The sequence below is a fragment of the Rattus norvegicus genome, chromosome X, assembly GCF_021556685.1.
Source record: "Rattus norvegicus strain SHRSP/BbbUtx chromosome X, alternate assembly SHRSP_T2T, whole genome shotgun sequence".
NCBI lineage: Eukaryota > Metazoa > Chordata > Mammalia > Rodentia > Muridae > Rattus > Rattus norvegicus.
The window spans coordinates 52555985-52573891 of record NC_141554.1 but is presented as its reverse complement, the minus strand read 5'-3'; the positions used below and the strand labels follow the sequence as shown (position 1 = coordinate 52573891).

The 17907-nt window shown below is 38.5% G+C and overlaps 1 pseudogene; it reads left to right on the top strand.

Moving 5' to 3' along the window:
- The first annotated feature begins 13345 nt into the window (after positions 1-13345).
- On the top strand, positions 13346-14275 carry Phb2-ps1 (prohibitin 2, pseudogene 1; annotated as a pseudogene).
- Positions 14276-17907: the final 3632 nt, after the last annotated feature.

Genomic DNA, 17907 nt, shown 5'->3' with positions numbered 1-17907 from the left:
GTGGAGAAAGAGGAACACTCCTCCATTGTTGGTGGGATTGCAGACTGGTAAAACCATTCTGGAAATCAGTCTGGAGGTTCCTCAGAAAATTGGACATTGAACTGCCTGAGGATCCAGCTATACCTCTCTTGGGCATATACCCAAAAGATGCCTCAACATATAAAAGAGACACGTGCTCCACTATGTTCATCGCAGCCTTATTTATAATAGCCAGAAGCTGGAAAGAACCCAGATGCCCTTCAACAGAGGAATGGATACAGAAAATGTGGTACATCTACACAATGGAATATTACTCAGCTATCAAAAACAACGAGTTTATGAAATTCGTAGGCAAATGGTTGGAACTGGAAAATATCATCCTGAGTGAGCTAACCCAATCACAGAAAGACATACATGGTATGCACTCATTGATAAGTGGCTATTAGCCCAAATGCTTGAATTACCCTAGATCCCTAGAACAAACGAAACTCAAGACGGATGATCAAAATGTGAATGCTTCACTCCTTCTTTAAATGAGGAAAAAGAATACCCTTGGCTGGGAAGGGAGAGGCAAAGATCAAAACAGAGACTGAAGGAACACCCATTCAGAGCCTGCCCCACATGTGGCCCATACATATACAGCCACCCAATTAGACAAGATGGATGAAGCAAAGAAGTGCAGACCGACAGGAGCCGGATGTAGATCGCTCCTGAGAGACACAGCCAGAATACAGCAAATATAGAGGCGAATGTCAGCAGCAAACCACTGAACTGAGAATAGGTCCCCTATTGAAGGAATCAGAGAAAGAACTGGAAGAGCTTGAAGGGGCTCGAGACCCCAAAAGTACAACAATGCCAAGCAACCAGAGCTTCCAGGGACTAAGCCACTACCTAAAGACTATACATGGACTGACCCTGGACTCTGACCTCATAGGTAGCAATGAATATCCTAGTAAGAGCACCAGTGGAAGGGGAAGCCCTGGGTCTTGCTAAGACTGAACCCCCAGTGAACTAGTCTATGGGGGGAGTGCGGCAATGGGGGGAGGGTTGGGAGGGGAACACCCATAAGGAAGGGGAGGGGGGAGGGGGATGTTTGCCCGGAAACCGGGAAAGGGAATAACACTCGAAATGTATATAAGAAATACTCAAGTTAATAAAAAAAAAATTTGTCCCAGAAAAGAAAACCCTCTTGTCATATAATAATCAAAACACTAAACACACAGAACAAAGAAAGAATATTAAAAGCTGAAAGGGAAAAGGGCCAAGTAACATACAAAGACAGTCCTATCAGAATCACACAAGACTTCTCAACAGAGATAATGGAAGCCAGAAGAGTCTGGTCAGATGTCATGCAGAATCTAAGAGAACACAAATGGCAGTCCAGGCTACTATATCCAGCAAAACTCTCAATCAATATAAATGGAGAAGCCCAAATATTTCAGGACAAAACTAAGTTCAAACAGAATCTATCTACCAATCCAGCCCTTCTGAAGATCCTAGAAGGAAAACTTCCCATACAAGGAAGATACCTACCCCAAAGTAAAGGCAAGATATTAAGCATCTCACAACAAAACCAAAAGGAGAGAACCACCAGCACATAATGCTATCTACAAAACAAATATAAAAGGAATCAACCGTCATGTCTTTAATATCTCTTGATATTAACAGACTCAATTCACCTATAAAAGGACATAAGCAAAAAGATTGGATATGCAAACAAGATCCAGAATTGTGCTGCATATAAAAAACATACTTAAATAACAAAAACAGACACTATATCCGGGTAAAGGGGTAGAAAAATGTCTTCCGGGCCCGCAGCAGCTCTCTGCTCCCAGACCCGGTGAGAGAGAGACCCAACCGCCTGGTCAGGTGGGCACTCCTGAGGCTGCAGAGCGGAAGAGACCACCAACACTGCTCACCCCTGCCCACATCCCTGGCCCAAGAGGAAACTGTATAAGGCCTCTGGGCTCCCGTGGGGGAGGGCCCAGGAGCGGCAGGACACCAGCCTGAGACACGGCCGGAACCTGAAAGAAACAGACCGGATAAACAGTTCTCTGCACCCAAATCCCGTGGGAGGGAGAGCTAAACCTTCAGAGAGGCAGACAAGCCTGGGAAACCAGAAGAGACTGCTCCCTGCACACACATCTCAGACGCCAGAGGAAAAAGCCAAAGACCATCTGGAACCCTGGTGCACTGAAGCTCCCGGAAGGGGCGGCACAGGTCTTCCTGGTTGCTGCCGCTGCAGAGAGCTCCTGGACAACACCCCACGAGCGAACCTGAGCCTCGGGACCACAGGTAAGACCAAATTTTCTGCTGCAAGAAAGCTGCCTGGTGAACTCAAGACACAGGCCCACAGGAACAGCTGAAGACCTATAGAGAGGAAAAACTACACGCCCGAAAGCAGAACACACTGTCCCCATAACTGACTGAAAGAGAGGAAAACAGGTCTACAGCACTCCTGACACACAGGCTTATAGGTCAGTCTAGCCACTGTCAGAAATAGCAGAACAAAGTAACACTAGAGATAATCTGATGGCGAGAGGCAAGCGCAGGAACCCAAGCAACAGAAACCAAGACTGCATGCCATCCTCGGAGCCCAATTCTCCCACCAAAACAAACATGGAATATCCAAACACACCAGAAAAGCAAGATCTAGTTTCAAAATCATATTTGATCATGATGCTGGAGGACTTCAAGAAAGACATGAACACACTTAGGGAAACACAGGAAATCATTAATAAACAAGTAGAAGCCTACAGAGAGGAATGGCAAAAATCCCTGAAAGAATTCCAGGAAAACACAATCAAACAGATGAAGGAATTAAAAATGGAAATAGAAGCAATCAAGAAAGAACACATGGAAACAACCCTGGATATAGAAAACCAAAAGAAGAGACAAGGAGCTGTAGATACAAGCTTCACCAACAGAATACAAGAGATGGAAGAGAGAATCTCAGGAGCAGAAGATTCCATAGAAATCATTGACTCAACTGTCAAAGATAATGTAAAGCGGAAAAAGCTACTGGTCCAAAACATACAGGAAATCCAGGACTCAATGAGAAGATCAAACCTAAGGATAATAGGTATAGAAAAGAGTGAAGACTCCCAGCTCAAAGGACCAGTAAATATCTTCAACAAAATCATAGAAGAAAACTTCCCTAACCTAAAAAAAGAGATACCCATAGGCATACAAGAAGCCTACAGAACTCCAAATAGATTGGACCAGAAAAGAAACACCTCCCGTCACATAATTGTCAAAACACCAAACGCACAAAATAAAGAAAGAATATTAAAAGCAGTAAGGGAAAAAGGTCAAGTAACATATAAAGGGAGACCTATCAGAATCACACCAGACTTCTCGCCAGAAACTATGAAGGCCAGAAGATCCTGGACTGATGTCATACAGACCCTAAGAGAACACAAATGCCAGCCCAGGTTACTGTATCCAGCAAAACTCTCAATTAACATTGATGGAGAAACCAAGATATTCCATGACAAAACCAAATTTACACAATATCTTTCTACAAATCCAGCACTACAAAGGATAATAAATGGTAAAGCCCAACATAAGGAGGCAAGCTATACCCTAGAAGAAGCAAGAAACTAATCGTCTTGGCAACAAAACAAAGAGAATGAAAGCACACAAACATAACCTCACATCCAAATATGAATATAAAGGGAAACAATAATCACTATTCCTTAATATCTCTCAATATCAATGGCCTCAACTCCCCAATAAAAAGACATAGATTAACAAACTGGATACGCAACGAGGACCCTGCATTCTGCTGCCTACAGGAAACACACCTCAGAGACAAAGACAGACACTACCTCAGAGTGAAAGGCTGGAAAACAACTTTCCAAGCAAATGGTCAGAAGAAGCAAGCTGGAGTAGCCATTCTAATATCAAATAAAATCAATTTCCAACTAAAAGTCATCAAAAAAGATAAGGAAGGACACTTCATATTCATCAAAGGAAAAATCCACCAAGATGAACTCTCAATCCTAAATATCTATGCCCCAAATACAAGGGCACCTACATACGTAAAAGAAACCTTACTAAAGCTCAAAACACACATTGCACCTCACACAATAATAGTGGGAGATTTCAACACCCCACTCTCATCAATGGACAGATCATGGAATCAGAAATTAAACAGTGATGTCGACAGACTAAGAGAAGTCATGAGCCAAATGGACTTAACGGATATTTATAGAACATTCTATCCTAAAGCAAAAGGATATACCTTCTTCTCAGCTCCTCATGGTACTTTCTCCAAAATTGACCATATAATCGGTCAAAAAACGGGCCTCAACAGGTACAGAAAGATAGAAATATCCCATGCGTGCTATCGGACCACCACGGCCTAAAACTGGTCTTCAATAACAATAAGGGAAGAATGCCCACATATACGTGGAAATTGAACAATGCTCTACTCAATGATAACCTGGTCAAGGAAGAAATAAAGAAAGAAATTAAAAACTTTTTAGAATTTAATGAAAATGAAGATACAACATACTCAAACTTATGGGACACAATGAAAGCTGTGCTAAGAGGAAAACTCATAGCGCTGAGTGCCTGCAGAAAGAAACAGGAAAGAGCATATGTCAGCAGCTTGACAGCACACCTAAAAGCTCTAGAACAAAAAGAAGCAAATACACCCAGGAGGAGTAGAAGGCAGGAAATAATCAAACTCAGAGCTGAAATCAACCAAGTAGAAACAAAAAGGACCATAGAAAGAATCAACAGGACCAAAAGTTGGTTCTTTGAGAAAATCAACAAGATAGATAAACCCTTAGCCAGACTAAGGAGAGGACACAGAGAGTGCGTCCAAATTAACAAAATCAGAAATGAAAAGGGAGACATAACTACAGATTCAGAGGAAATTCAAAAAATCATCAGATCTTACTATAAAAACTTATATTCAACAAAATTTGAAAATCTCCAGGAAATGGACAATTTCCTAGACAGATACCAGGTATCAAAGTTAAATCAGGAACAGATAAACCAGTTAAACAACCCCATAACTCCTAAGGAAATAGAAGCAGTCATTAAAGGTCTCCCAACCAAAAAGAGCCCAGGTCCAGATGGGTTTAGTGCAGCATTCTATCAAACCTTCATAGAAGACCTCATACCAATATTATCCAAACTATTCCACAAAATTGAAACAGATGGAGCCCTACCGAATTCCTTCTACGAATCTACAATTACTCTTATACCTAAACCACACAAAGACACAACAAAGAAAGAGAACTTCAGACCAATTTCCCTTATGAATATCGACGCAAAAATACTCAATAAAATTCTGGCAAACCGAATTCAAGAGCACATCAAAACAATCATCCACCATGATCAAGTAGGCTTCATCCCAGGCATGCAGGGATGGTTTAATATACGGAAAACCATCAACGTGATCCATTATATAAACAAACTGAAAGAACAGAACCACATGATCATTTCATTAGATGCTGAGAAAGCATTTGACAAAATTCAACACCCCTTCATGATAAAAGTCCTGGAAAGAATAGGAATTCAAGGCCCATACCTAAACATAGTAAAAGCCATATACAGCAAACCAGTTGCTAACATTAAACTAAATGGAGAGAAACTTGAAGCAATCCCACTAAAATCAGGGACTAGACAAGGCTGCCCACTCTCTCCCTACTTATTCAATATAGTTCTTGAAGTTCTAGCCAGAGCAATCAGACAACAAAAGGAGATCAAAGGGATACAGATCGGAAAAGAAGAGGTCAAAATATCACTATTTGCAGATGATATGATAGTATATTTAAGTGATCCCAAAAGTTCCACCAGAGAACTACTAAAGCTGATAAACAACTTCAGCAAAGTGGCTGGGTATAAAATTAACTCAAATAAATCAGTTGCCTTCCTCTATACAAAAGAGAAACAAGCTGAGAAAGAAATTAGGGAAACGACACCCTTCATAATAGACCCAAATAATATAAAGTACCTCGGTGTGACTTTAACCAAGCAAGTAAAAGATCTGTACAATAAGAACTTCAAGACACTGAAGAAAGAAATTGAAGAAGACCTCAGAAGATGGAAAGATCTCCCATGCTCATGGATTGGCAGGATTAATATAGTAAAAATGGCCATTTTACCAAAAGCAATCTACAGATTCAATGCAATCCCCATCAAAATACCAATCCAATTCTTCAAAGAGTTAGACAGAACAATTTGCAAATTCATCTGGAATAACAAAAAACCCAGGATAGCTAAAGCTATCCTCAACAATAAAAGGACTTCAGGGGGAATCACTATCCCTGAACTCAAGCAGTATTACAGAGCAATAGTGATAAAAACTGCATGGTATTGGTACAGAGACAGACAGATAGACCAATGGAATAGAATTGAAGACCCAGAAATGAACCCACACACCTATGGTCACTTGATTTTTGACAAAGGAGCCAAAACCATCCAATGGAAAAAAGATAGCATTTTCAGCAAATGGTGCTGGTTCAACTGGAGGGCAACATGTAGAAGAATGCAGATCGATCCATGCTTATCACCCTGTACAAAGCTTAAGTCGAAGTGGATCAAGGACCTCCACATCAAACCAGACACACTCAAACTAATAGAAGAAAAACTAGGGAAGCATCTGGAACACATGGGCACTGGAAAAAATTTCCTGAACAAAACACCAATGGCTTATGCTCTAAGATCAAGAATTGACAAATGGGATCTCATAAAACTGCAAAGCTTCTGTAAGGCAAAGGACACTGTGGTTAGGACAAAACGGCAACCAACAGATTGGGAAAAGATCTTTACCAACCCTACAACAGATAGAGGCCTTATATCCAAAATATACAAAGAACTCAAGAAGTTAGACCGCAGGGAAACAAATAACCCTATTAAAAAATGGGGTTCAGAGCTAAACAAAGAATTCACAGCTGAGGAATACCGAATGGCTGAGAAACACCTAAAGAAATGTTCAACATCTTTAGTCATAAGGGAAATGCAAATCAAAACAACCCTGAGATTTCACCTCACACCAGTGCGATTGGCTAAGATCAAAAACTCAGGTGACAGCAGATGCTGGCGAGGTTGTGTTGAAAGAGGAACACTCCTCCATTGTTGGTGGGATTGCAGACTGGTAAAACCATTCTGGAAATCAGTCTGGAGGTTCCTCAGAAAATTGGACATTGAACTGCCTGAGGATCCAGCTATACCTCTCTTGGGCATATACCCAAAAGATGCCTCAACATATAAAAGAGACACGTGCTCCACTATGTTCATCGCAGCCTTATTTATAATAGCCAGAAAATGGAAAGAACCCAGATGCCCTTCAACAGAGGAATGGATACAGAAAATGTGGTACATCTACACAATGGAATACTACTCAGCTATCAAAAACAACGAGTTTATGAAATTCGTAGGCAAATGGTTGGAACTGGAAAATATCATCCTGAGTGAACTAACCCAATCACAGAAAGACATACATGGTATGCACTCATTGATAAGTGGCTATTAGCCCAAATGCTTGAATTACCCTAGATCCCTAGAACAAACGAAACTCAAGACGGATGATCAAAATGTGAATGCTTCACTCCTTCTTTAAATGAGGAAAAAGAATACCCTTGGCAGGGAAGGGAGAGGCAAAGATTAAAACAGAGACTGAAGGAACACCCATTCAGAGCCTGCCCCACATTTGGCCCATACATATACAGCCACCCAATTGGACTAGATGGATGAAGCAAAGAAGTGCAGACCGACAGGAGCCGGATGTAGATCGCTCCTGAGAGACACAGCCAGAATACAGCAAATACAGAGGCGAATGCCAGCAGCAAACCACTGAACTGAGAATAGGTTCCCTATTGAAGGAATCAGAGAAAGAACTGGAAGAGCTTGAAGGGGCTCGAGACCCCAAAAGTACAACAATGCCAAGCAACCAGAGCTTCCAGGGAATAAACCACTACCTAAAGACTATACATGGACTGACCCTGGACTCTGACCCCATAGGTAGCAATGAATATCCTAGTAAGAGCACCAGTGGAAGGGGAAGCCCTGGGTCCTGCTAAGACTGAACCCCCAGTGAACTAGTCTATGGGGGGAGGGCGGCAATGGTGGGAGGGTTGGGAGGGGAACACCCATAAGGAAGGGGAGGGGGGAGGGGGATGTTTGCCCGGAAACCGGGAAAGGGAATAACACTCGAAATGTATATAAGAAATACTCAAGTTAATAAAAAATAAAAAAAAAATAAAAAAAAATTAAAAAAAAATGTCTTCCAAGCAAATGTAATAAATTAAATTATTTAATATCCAATAGAATAGACTTTCAACCAAAAGTTATCAAGCATGATGAGGAAGAACACTTCATATTCATCAAAGAGAAAATCCACCAAAAGAATGTCTCAATTCTGAACATCTATGCCCCAAATGCAAGGGCACCTACATTCATAAAAGAAAGTTCCAAACACATATCGAACCACAGACAATTATTCAACACCCACTCTCACCAATGGACAGGTCGTTAAAATGGAAACTAAACACAGACACAGTGAAAGTGATAGAAGTTATGTACCAAATGGATTTAATAGATATATAAAAAAATATTTTACCCTAAAACAAAGAAATACACCATTTTTTCTGCACCCGAAGGCAGCAAATAGTCAAAGTCAGGGCAGAAACCAACCAAATAGAAACAAAGAGAATAATGCAATGAATCAGCAAAACCAAAACATGGTTCTTTGAGAGAATCAAGATAGATAATCCCCTAGCCAAATTAACTAAAGTGCCCAGAGGCAGTCTCCAAATTAACAAAATCAGAAATGAAAAGTGATACAGAAAAACGGAATGGAGGAAATTTTAAAAAATCATCAGATCCTACTACAAAAGCCTATACTCAACAAAACCGGAAAATCTAGATGAAATGGATGGTTTTCTAGACAGATACCACATAGTAAAGTTAAATCAAGACCAGGTAAACTTTCTAAACAAGCTCATATCTCATAAGTAAATAGAAGAAATTATTAAAAATCTTCTAACAAAAAAAAAAAAAATCCCAGGGCTGGATGGATATAGTGCAGAATTCTCTCAGACCTTCAAAGAAAACGTGATACCAATATTCCTCAAACTATTTGGTAAAATAAAAACAGAAGGAACACTACCTAATTCATTCTATGAAGCCACAATTACATTGATACCTAAACCACACAAGAACCTACCAAAAAAGAGAACTTCAGATGATCTTGCTTATGAATATTGAAGCAAAAATACTCAATAATATTTATGCAAACCGAATCAAAGAACACATCATAACCATAATTCACCACAATCAAGTAGGCTTCATCCCAGGGATTCAAGGTTGGTTCAATATATGAAAATCAATTAACACCATCTACCATATAAACAAACTAAGAGAAAAAAATCACATGATCATCTCCTTAGATGCAGAAAATAATGGCAAAATACAACACTCTTTTATGTTAAAAACTATAAGACAGATCAGGAATTCAGGGCCCATACCTGAACACAATAAATAGGGAGATACTTGAAGCAATCCCACTAAAATTGTGGACAAGTTTCCCCACTCTCCTCATATCTATTCAATATAGTAGTCGAAGTACTAGCTAGAACAATGAGACGACAGAAAGATAGCAAGGAAACACAAATTGGCACAGAATAATTGACGATATCACTATTTACAGATGACATGATAGTATACACAATTCTAATAGGAAACTTCTCCAGCTGATAAACAACTTCAGCATAGAAGCCGGATATAAAATTAACTCAAATAAATCAGTAGCCTTTCTTTATACAAAGGATTAACAGGCTGAGGAAAAATTAGGGAAATAAAACCATTCACAAGAGTCAAAATATTATAAAATATCTTAGGGTAACACTAACCAAACAAGTGAAATATCTTTATGATAAGTTCAACTCTATCATGAAAAAAACCAAAAACCAAGAAGATCTAAAAAAAAAAAAAAAAAAAAAAAAAAAAAAAAAAAAAAAAAAAAACACGATCCTTTAGTAACTCAGCAATAATGTTAAATTATGAAATATTATTGATAAGTAAATGGACCTTAGAAATAAGACAGTCATATTTGTTTTAGTTACTCTGTTTTATGCCAAAAAATTTTACAAGAGCAACTTAAGGAAAAAGAGTTTATTTTGGCATCTAATTTGAGAATATACTTTCTATCATGACAAGGATCTTAAAGTGGCAGGAACAAAAGGAAAAGAGAAATGTATGTTCATATTCAAGATGCCTTTTCCTTTGAATTCAGCCAAGTAAAAGCTCCAGTTCAAAAATGGGTTATATACCAAATTGAATTGCTGGCAAAAGACTTCTTTAGAACTCCCCGAATATCATAAACTATTGCTAAGCTTATTGTTATTGGTTATTGTCCCATAACAAATGATGACATGGTCCTATAACTGAAGATAATACTTGTGTCATCCAACATGGAAAACTTAAGCTGTTGCCCAAGTAGAAGCTTCACTCCTACTGTATAGTGTCCATCACTCTGAAAGATTTTCTATACACTAAGGAATGAGAAAGTAGTCAATATTGTCCATCTACAAACTCTGTGATCAACAACAGCAATCTGACTGTATAATTCATTGCAGCAATAGTGATACAAATGTAATGGGAGTATCTGAATATGCTTTGATTGAAATTGAGGTCCACTTCATGAAATAGAACCCATAGCTGACACTGCAATGTAGGTAAAAACCTGAAACTAGATAGATCATTGATCTAGGAGCAGACTTACTACTATTATTCTACAAGGAATGTAGCAAAAAAGGAAAATAAATAGTCATAATATGATATTAGTACACCTATATCATAATTAGTCTTCAACAGTGAAGCTATTTCTTATAGTAGTTCAGATTGAGCAGAGTCTAAACACTGATCAATATGCAGAATGAGAGACTGGAACACTTGGTTGTCAATGAGATGTGTTCAATAAAACCCTCCTTTCTAGGTTCAGGGATACATGCAGAATTGGAGTCAAAAAATTGTAAAAGCCAGATGTCATGGATTGTTGTTGTAAAAATATAAAAATAAAAAAGAGTAGTTGTCTTTTATCCCGCTAGGTCCGCACAGCGGTGCCCAAGATATCTGCTAGATATCTTGGCAGAAACAGCCCAGCCTCACACTTTCCTACACTCAAACCCTCACATAAAAGAACACACAACACAATAATCTTTGACCCAACTGGTATGATATAATTGCCTATTTAAACATACAAAGCATGGTACCATCCATCCCTTAGGAACATTGATAACAACCTGTAAATACACAGAGCAGAATATTAACATCACCTGCCAAGGCTTCTCTCCCTCTCCTCTGCCCTTTCTCCTCCTCTCTCCCCTAGTCTCCTCCTCTTCCTTCAAACTTCTCTCCCGCCCATCAGTCCTTCTCCTCCAACGACAGGCCTCCTTCTATCCCGTACCTGCCTCACCTGTGACATTATCCTACAATGGAGGAATCGTAGGAAACACTGTCCTTGAGGAAAGTAGGACTGATGAACGTATGAAGAGACTTTAGCAACATGCACAATACCTTCACAGGTTCAAACCAGAATGCACCACAGCACAGAAAAAGGAAAGTTGATGCATGATTCCACTCTTAAACAAGAACCTATTTAAAATGGATACCCATTGAAAACAATAAATTCATTTTCTTCAGTGGAATCTTATTGGGTGAATCACACTGCAGGAAGGGCACCCTGCCCAGGACTTGTTGACCAACATAAAATAAAATGCATGTCTATGTTATTTTGTTTGTGTGCTTTGAGTGTTGATTTTGTGCTTTTTGGTGTTTGAAAGAGGGGAGAGAAAGGAAAAAAGGAGAGGGGAATATGCACTAAGTGAGATGTTTTGAGAGATATATAAAAGAGAAAAGATTTGGAAGGAGTTGGAGGAGGAAAATAAATGACCAAAAATATTGTATTAGAACTAATTTTAGATATAAAAAGAAATAGCATATCCTTTAAAAATCCCCATTGTTTTTAACATTTCCAGCAGCATTCAAATGTGTAAGCTCAGAAATTCTTCTCCAATTCAGGAAATATATTTACTATGAACATCTAGAATAGCAGAATAAAAGTCACACAAAACATACAATGGCAGAGAGTAAAATTTCCAATTCTGAAAGAGAGGAATGGAGATAAACCAAGGAAATTTTAGTGGAAAGTAAGACCAAAATCCAGCAGGACAAACATAAAACTCTGATTCTACATGTATAGTACTTGGAGCTTGTAATAGCATCATTAGGGTTCTCAGTGACTTGAATAAAGCTTCTCCTCTCCAGCTCTGCCATTTACAGCACACATAGTCTCACTCTGTGACAAACTCTGTGAATGAAGCTTTTCTTGGCAGGCATCCTATTATGATCTTCATATCTTTGAAATTCTGAGATCTTCATTGCAACTTAGGCTTCATCTTCGTGGCGTCAAATGATGGCTTCTTGGGGATACCTTGAAGAAAATATAATCTTGATATACATTGTTGATCCTCAAAAGCATTCTAGAACCTTGATAGAAACCTTCATGACATCCTCATTTTTGAAACAATTGTGTTTTGAAAGTTAGTCATATGTGAACATCACTACCAAATTTCTCTACCAGCTGAAGATATAAATATAGCGTTTACTCCTTGATTCTTAAATCAACTTCTGCAAATCTTCTGTAATAACCCAAAGGGAGTATTCCCCAAGGTTTTTGTTTTTAAGCAGGCAATACTATTAGTGGCTTTCTGAATTCAGGGTATCTCTTTTTAGATAAATTTTCATTCTCACAGGATGTATTCCTAAATATCTTCCCTCAGTAATCTTTTTCTATTCCCTAACTATAGAAACATCATATATATATATATATATATATATATATATATATATATATGTATATATATATATATATGTCTGTGTGTTAGTGAATGTGTGTTTGTGTGTGAGTGTGTGTTTGTGTGTGTGTGTGTGTGTGTGTTTGGCTGCATGTGTGGCTGTGCATCAATTATGTGCATGGTGTGCATGGGGGCCAAAAGAAGTGTTTAGAACCTCTGGGACTGGAGTTACAGATAATTTTGAGATTTCATATGGGCATGGAATGTCTATCTTAGTCCTCTACAAAAATGGTAGTGCTTGTAACTGCTGAGCCATTTCTCTAACTTTGCAGAAAGCATTTTTATGGTAATAAGTTCCTTAACAATTATAGCTGCTTCCTCAGAATGTTTCTTGCTAAAAATTTAAACTTGACTTCTGATGCCCCTTCTCCAGTGAGCTCTATGCCCTCCAGTCTTTGTGTGTAATATGAGGTCTGTATATTCTAGTATGGTAGAAGCTGGCAGACACCCCCTACTGCCTGCTGGTATTGTCATCTTCAAGAGCATTGGATATGGCCCAGAATTTGAAGGACTTGGCTAGACAGCTGCCCACTAGGTCTTGGGACATGGGGACATAGCCAGGGCCACAGCCTATGGTACCCACAAATCTGTGTTCACCATGGAAAGTGGTCATAGAGTCATTTTCTTCAATCATATTGATGGTATGCAACAGGATACAATTCTGGTGGGAAATCTTTACTTCTGGATCCCCTGTTTTCAGTACCCTATCACCTATGGCATTTGGGCTAGACCTCAAAAAAACCTCCTACCCTATAGGGTCCAAAACCCTGCAGATGGTGAACATCTCTCTGTATGTGCTGTCCAGACCCAATGTCCAAGAGCTCTCCAGCATATACCAACACCTAGGGCTAGACACTAAGGAGAAAGTGCTATTCTCCATTGTCAGTGAGGTACTTAAGAGTGTGGTGGCCAAGTTCAATGCCTTGTAGTTGGTGATCCAGTGGATTTAGGTGTCCCTGTTGATCTGAAAAGAGTTGACATAGCGTGTCAAAGATTTTGGCCTCATCTTGAATGAAATAGCTATCACAGAGCTGAGCATCAGCTGAGAGTACACAGTCACTGTAGAAACTAAACAAGAACAAATGGCCCAAGGAAGCCCAGAAGGCCCAGATTTTGGAGGAAAAGGGGAAGCAAAAGCAATAATAGATGAGTGTGTAGGTTGTGGAGGAGGCTGAGGTTGCCAATAACTTGAAGAAGCACAGAAAATTATTGGCTCTATTAATATCTAAAAGATCCAGGTGGCCCAGAACACCTCTAAGAGGATCACCACATCATAGAACTGGACATATCTCACAGAGGACAACCTTGTGCTGAATCTACAGATTGAAAGCTTCACTTGGGAAAGAAACAGCATCACTAAGGGTATGGATATCAAGAATCACACCAGAAGTGCATGGTTTTCTCCAGGTGTGAGGAGCTAGATAAGGGGTCAAGCACACTCCACCCTGCCCCAAGCATTATGTGATGAATTCCTCTGTACCTGCCCTCTTGGAATAAGGAAGACTGGAGACCAACATTTTCAGAGGGTTTTTCTCCTCTATGTATTGACTGGGTTTAGGGGAGACAGAATGATTTTTCAGAGACTTCTAAAGTGTTGTCCCTCTCTCAGAATTGGTGAATTGGTGGAGATAACCACCATGCCAGGAATTCTTAATAAAATTTCTACTAAGTCTCAAACCGAAGAAGGATAACTACATCAGGAAAACACAGGAAATAATTTCAAAATAGCAAAAATAAAAATAAGGAAACCTCTCTCTCCCTCCTCTCTCTCTCTCTCTCTCTCTCTCTCTCTCTCTCTCTCTCTCTCTCTCTCTCTCTAACACACTAACACCACCATCCTAAAAAATAAAACAGGAAATAACAATCACTGGTCTTTAATACTCAATTCACCAATAAAAAGAAACAGGTTAACAGAATGGATGCAAAAACAGGATCCAACATTCTGCTGCATACAAAAAATACAACTCAGGAACAAGGATAGACCTTACCCAAAATAAAGGGCTGGAAAAAAGTTTTCCAAGCAAAGGGACCCAAAGAGCAAACTGGAGTGGCCAATCTAGTATCTAATAAAATAGACTTTTAAACAAAATTATTCAAAAGAGAGAGTGAAGGATACTTCATACTCATCAAAAAAAATCTGCCAAGATGATAACTTACTTCTGAACATCTATGCCTCAAATACAGGATATTCACATCTGTAAAACAAAAATTGCTAAAGCTTGAATCACAATTGATCCCCACACAAATAATGGGAGATTTTTACCACCCAACTCTGGCCAACTTATAGGACATCCAGACAAAAGCTAAACAGAGAAACAATGAAACTGATAGACATTATGAACCAAATGGACCTAACAGATATCTAGACAATATTTCACCTAAATACAATACAAAACACATCACACACACACACACACACACACACATGCATGCACACACACACATACATATATATATATATATATACATGTATGTTACATATATACTTATAACACATATATGAGTTTACACACACACACACAAACACACACACACACACACACACACACACACACACATATATATATATATATATATATATATATATATATATATATATATATATATATATATATAACTTCTCTTCAGCATCTCATGGATTCATCTACAAAATTTACCAGGTTGTCAATCACAAAGCAAGCCTTAACAGATACAAGAAAATTGAAAGAACTCCTGATATCTTGTCAGACTACCATGGACATAAGCTGGACATCAACAACTGAAAAACCTAAAAGTTTATAGACTCATGTAAATTGAACAACACTCTACTCAATGATTTCTGGGTCAGGAAAGAAAAAAAAATATGAAAGACTTTCTATAATCCAATGAATACTGAGAACATAACATAACCAACTTTATGGGACACAATGAACTCAGTGCTTAAAGGAAAGTTCATAATATTAAGTGCTTTTGTAAAGAAATTAAATTGGCTAAGGGTTTATCTGTGTTGTTGATTTTCTCAAAGAACAAATTCCTGGATTTTTTGATTCTTTGTATGATTCTTTTAGATTCTACTTGGTTGATTTCAGCCCTGAGTTTGATTATTTCCTGCCATCTACTCCTCTTGGGTGTATTTGCTTCTCTTTGTTCCTGAGCTTTCTGTTACGTATGCTGTCAAGCTGCTAGTATATGCTCACTCCAGTTTCTTTTTGGAGGCTCTCGCGAGAGCTATGAGTTTTCCTCTTAGCACTGCTTTCATTGTATCCCATAATTTTGGGTATTTTGTGCCTTGATTTTTCATTAAATTCTAAAATGACATTAACTTCTTTCTTTTTTCCATCCTTGACTAAGTTATCATTGAGTAGAATGTTGTTCAGCTTCCATGTATATGAGGATTTTCTGTCGTTTTTGGTGTTATTGAAGACCAGCCTTAGTAAATGGTGAACTGATAGAATGCAAGGGACTAGTTCAATTTTCTTGTATTTGTTGAGGCCTGTTTTGTGACCAATTATATGGACAATATTAGAGAACATCCCATGAGGTGCTGAGAAAAAAAAAACTATATTCTTTTGTTTTAGGATGAAATGTTCTATAGATATCTGTTAAATCCATTTGGTTCATAACTTCTGTTAGTTTCATTGTGTTTGTGTTTAGTTTCTGTTTCCATGTTCTGTCCATTGATGAAAGTGGGGTGTTGAAGTCTCCCACTATTATTGTGTGAGGTGTAATGTGTACTTTAACCTATAGTAAACTGTTTTTTACGAATGTGAGTTATGTTTCATTTGGAGCACAGACGTTCAGAATTGAGAGTTCATCCAGATAGATTTTCCTTTTAATGAATATAAAGTGACCTTCCTTAACTTTTTTGATAACTTTTGGCTTAAAGTCTATTTTATTTGATATTATAATGGCTATTCCAGCTTGTTTCTTGAGACCATTTGCCGGGGAATATTTTTCCAGCCTTTTAATATGAGGTAGTGACTGTCTCTTCCTGTATTTCCTGTATGCAGCAAAATATTTGGTCCTCTTTATGTATCCAGTTGATTTGTCTATCACTTTTTTGGGGGAATTGAGTTCATTGATATTAAGGCATATTAAGGAAAAGTTATTGTTGCTTTCTGTTATTTTTGGTGTTAGAGTTGGAATTATATTTGTGTGGCTATCTTCTTATGGGCTTGTTGAAACAGGATTACTTTCTTGCTTTTTATAGGCTTTATTTCTATTCTTGTGTTGGAGTTTTCTATTATCCTTTGTAGGGCTGGATTATTGGAAACATACTATGTAAATTTGATTTTATCTTGGAATATCTTGCTTTCTCCATTTCTGGTAATTGAGAGTTTTTCTGCATATAGAATCCTGTCTGACATTTGTGTTCTCTTGGAGTCTGTATAGCACCTGCCCAGGATCTTTTAGATTTTACAGTCTCTGTTTAGAAGTTTACTGCAATTCTGTTAAGTTTGCCTTTACATGCTAGTTGAAAATTTTCCCTTACTGCTTTTAATATTCTTTCATTGTTTTGTGCATTTTGTGTTTTGATTATTATGTGATGGGAGAAATTTCTTTTCTTGTCCTGTCTATTTGAGACTCTGAAGGCTTCATGTATATTCATGGGCATCTCTTTCTTCCTGCATGAGGTAATCCAGTCATAAAACAACACTCATGGTATACACACAGTGATAAGTGGCTATTAGCCCAAAAGCTCAGAATACACAAGATACAATTCACAGATCACATGTAGTTCAAGAAGGAGAAGGAAAACCAAAATGTGGATGCTTCAGTCCTTCTTAGACGGGGGAACAAAATACTCAAGGGAGGATATACGGAGATAAAGTGTGGAGCACAGACTAATGGAAAGGCCATCCAGAGACTTCCCCACCTGAGCATAGGTCCCATATACAAACACCAAACCCTGACCCTATTGTGGATACTAAGCACTGCTTGCTGACCAGAGCCTGATAAAACAGTCTTGTGAGAGGCTGTGCCAGATCCTGGCTAATACACAAGCAGACACTCAACACCAACCATTGGACTGAGCATGGGGTCCTCATTAGAGGAGTTAGAGAAAGGACTGAAG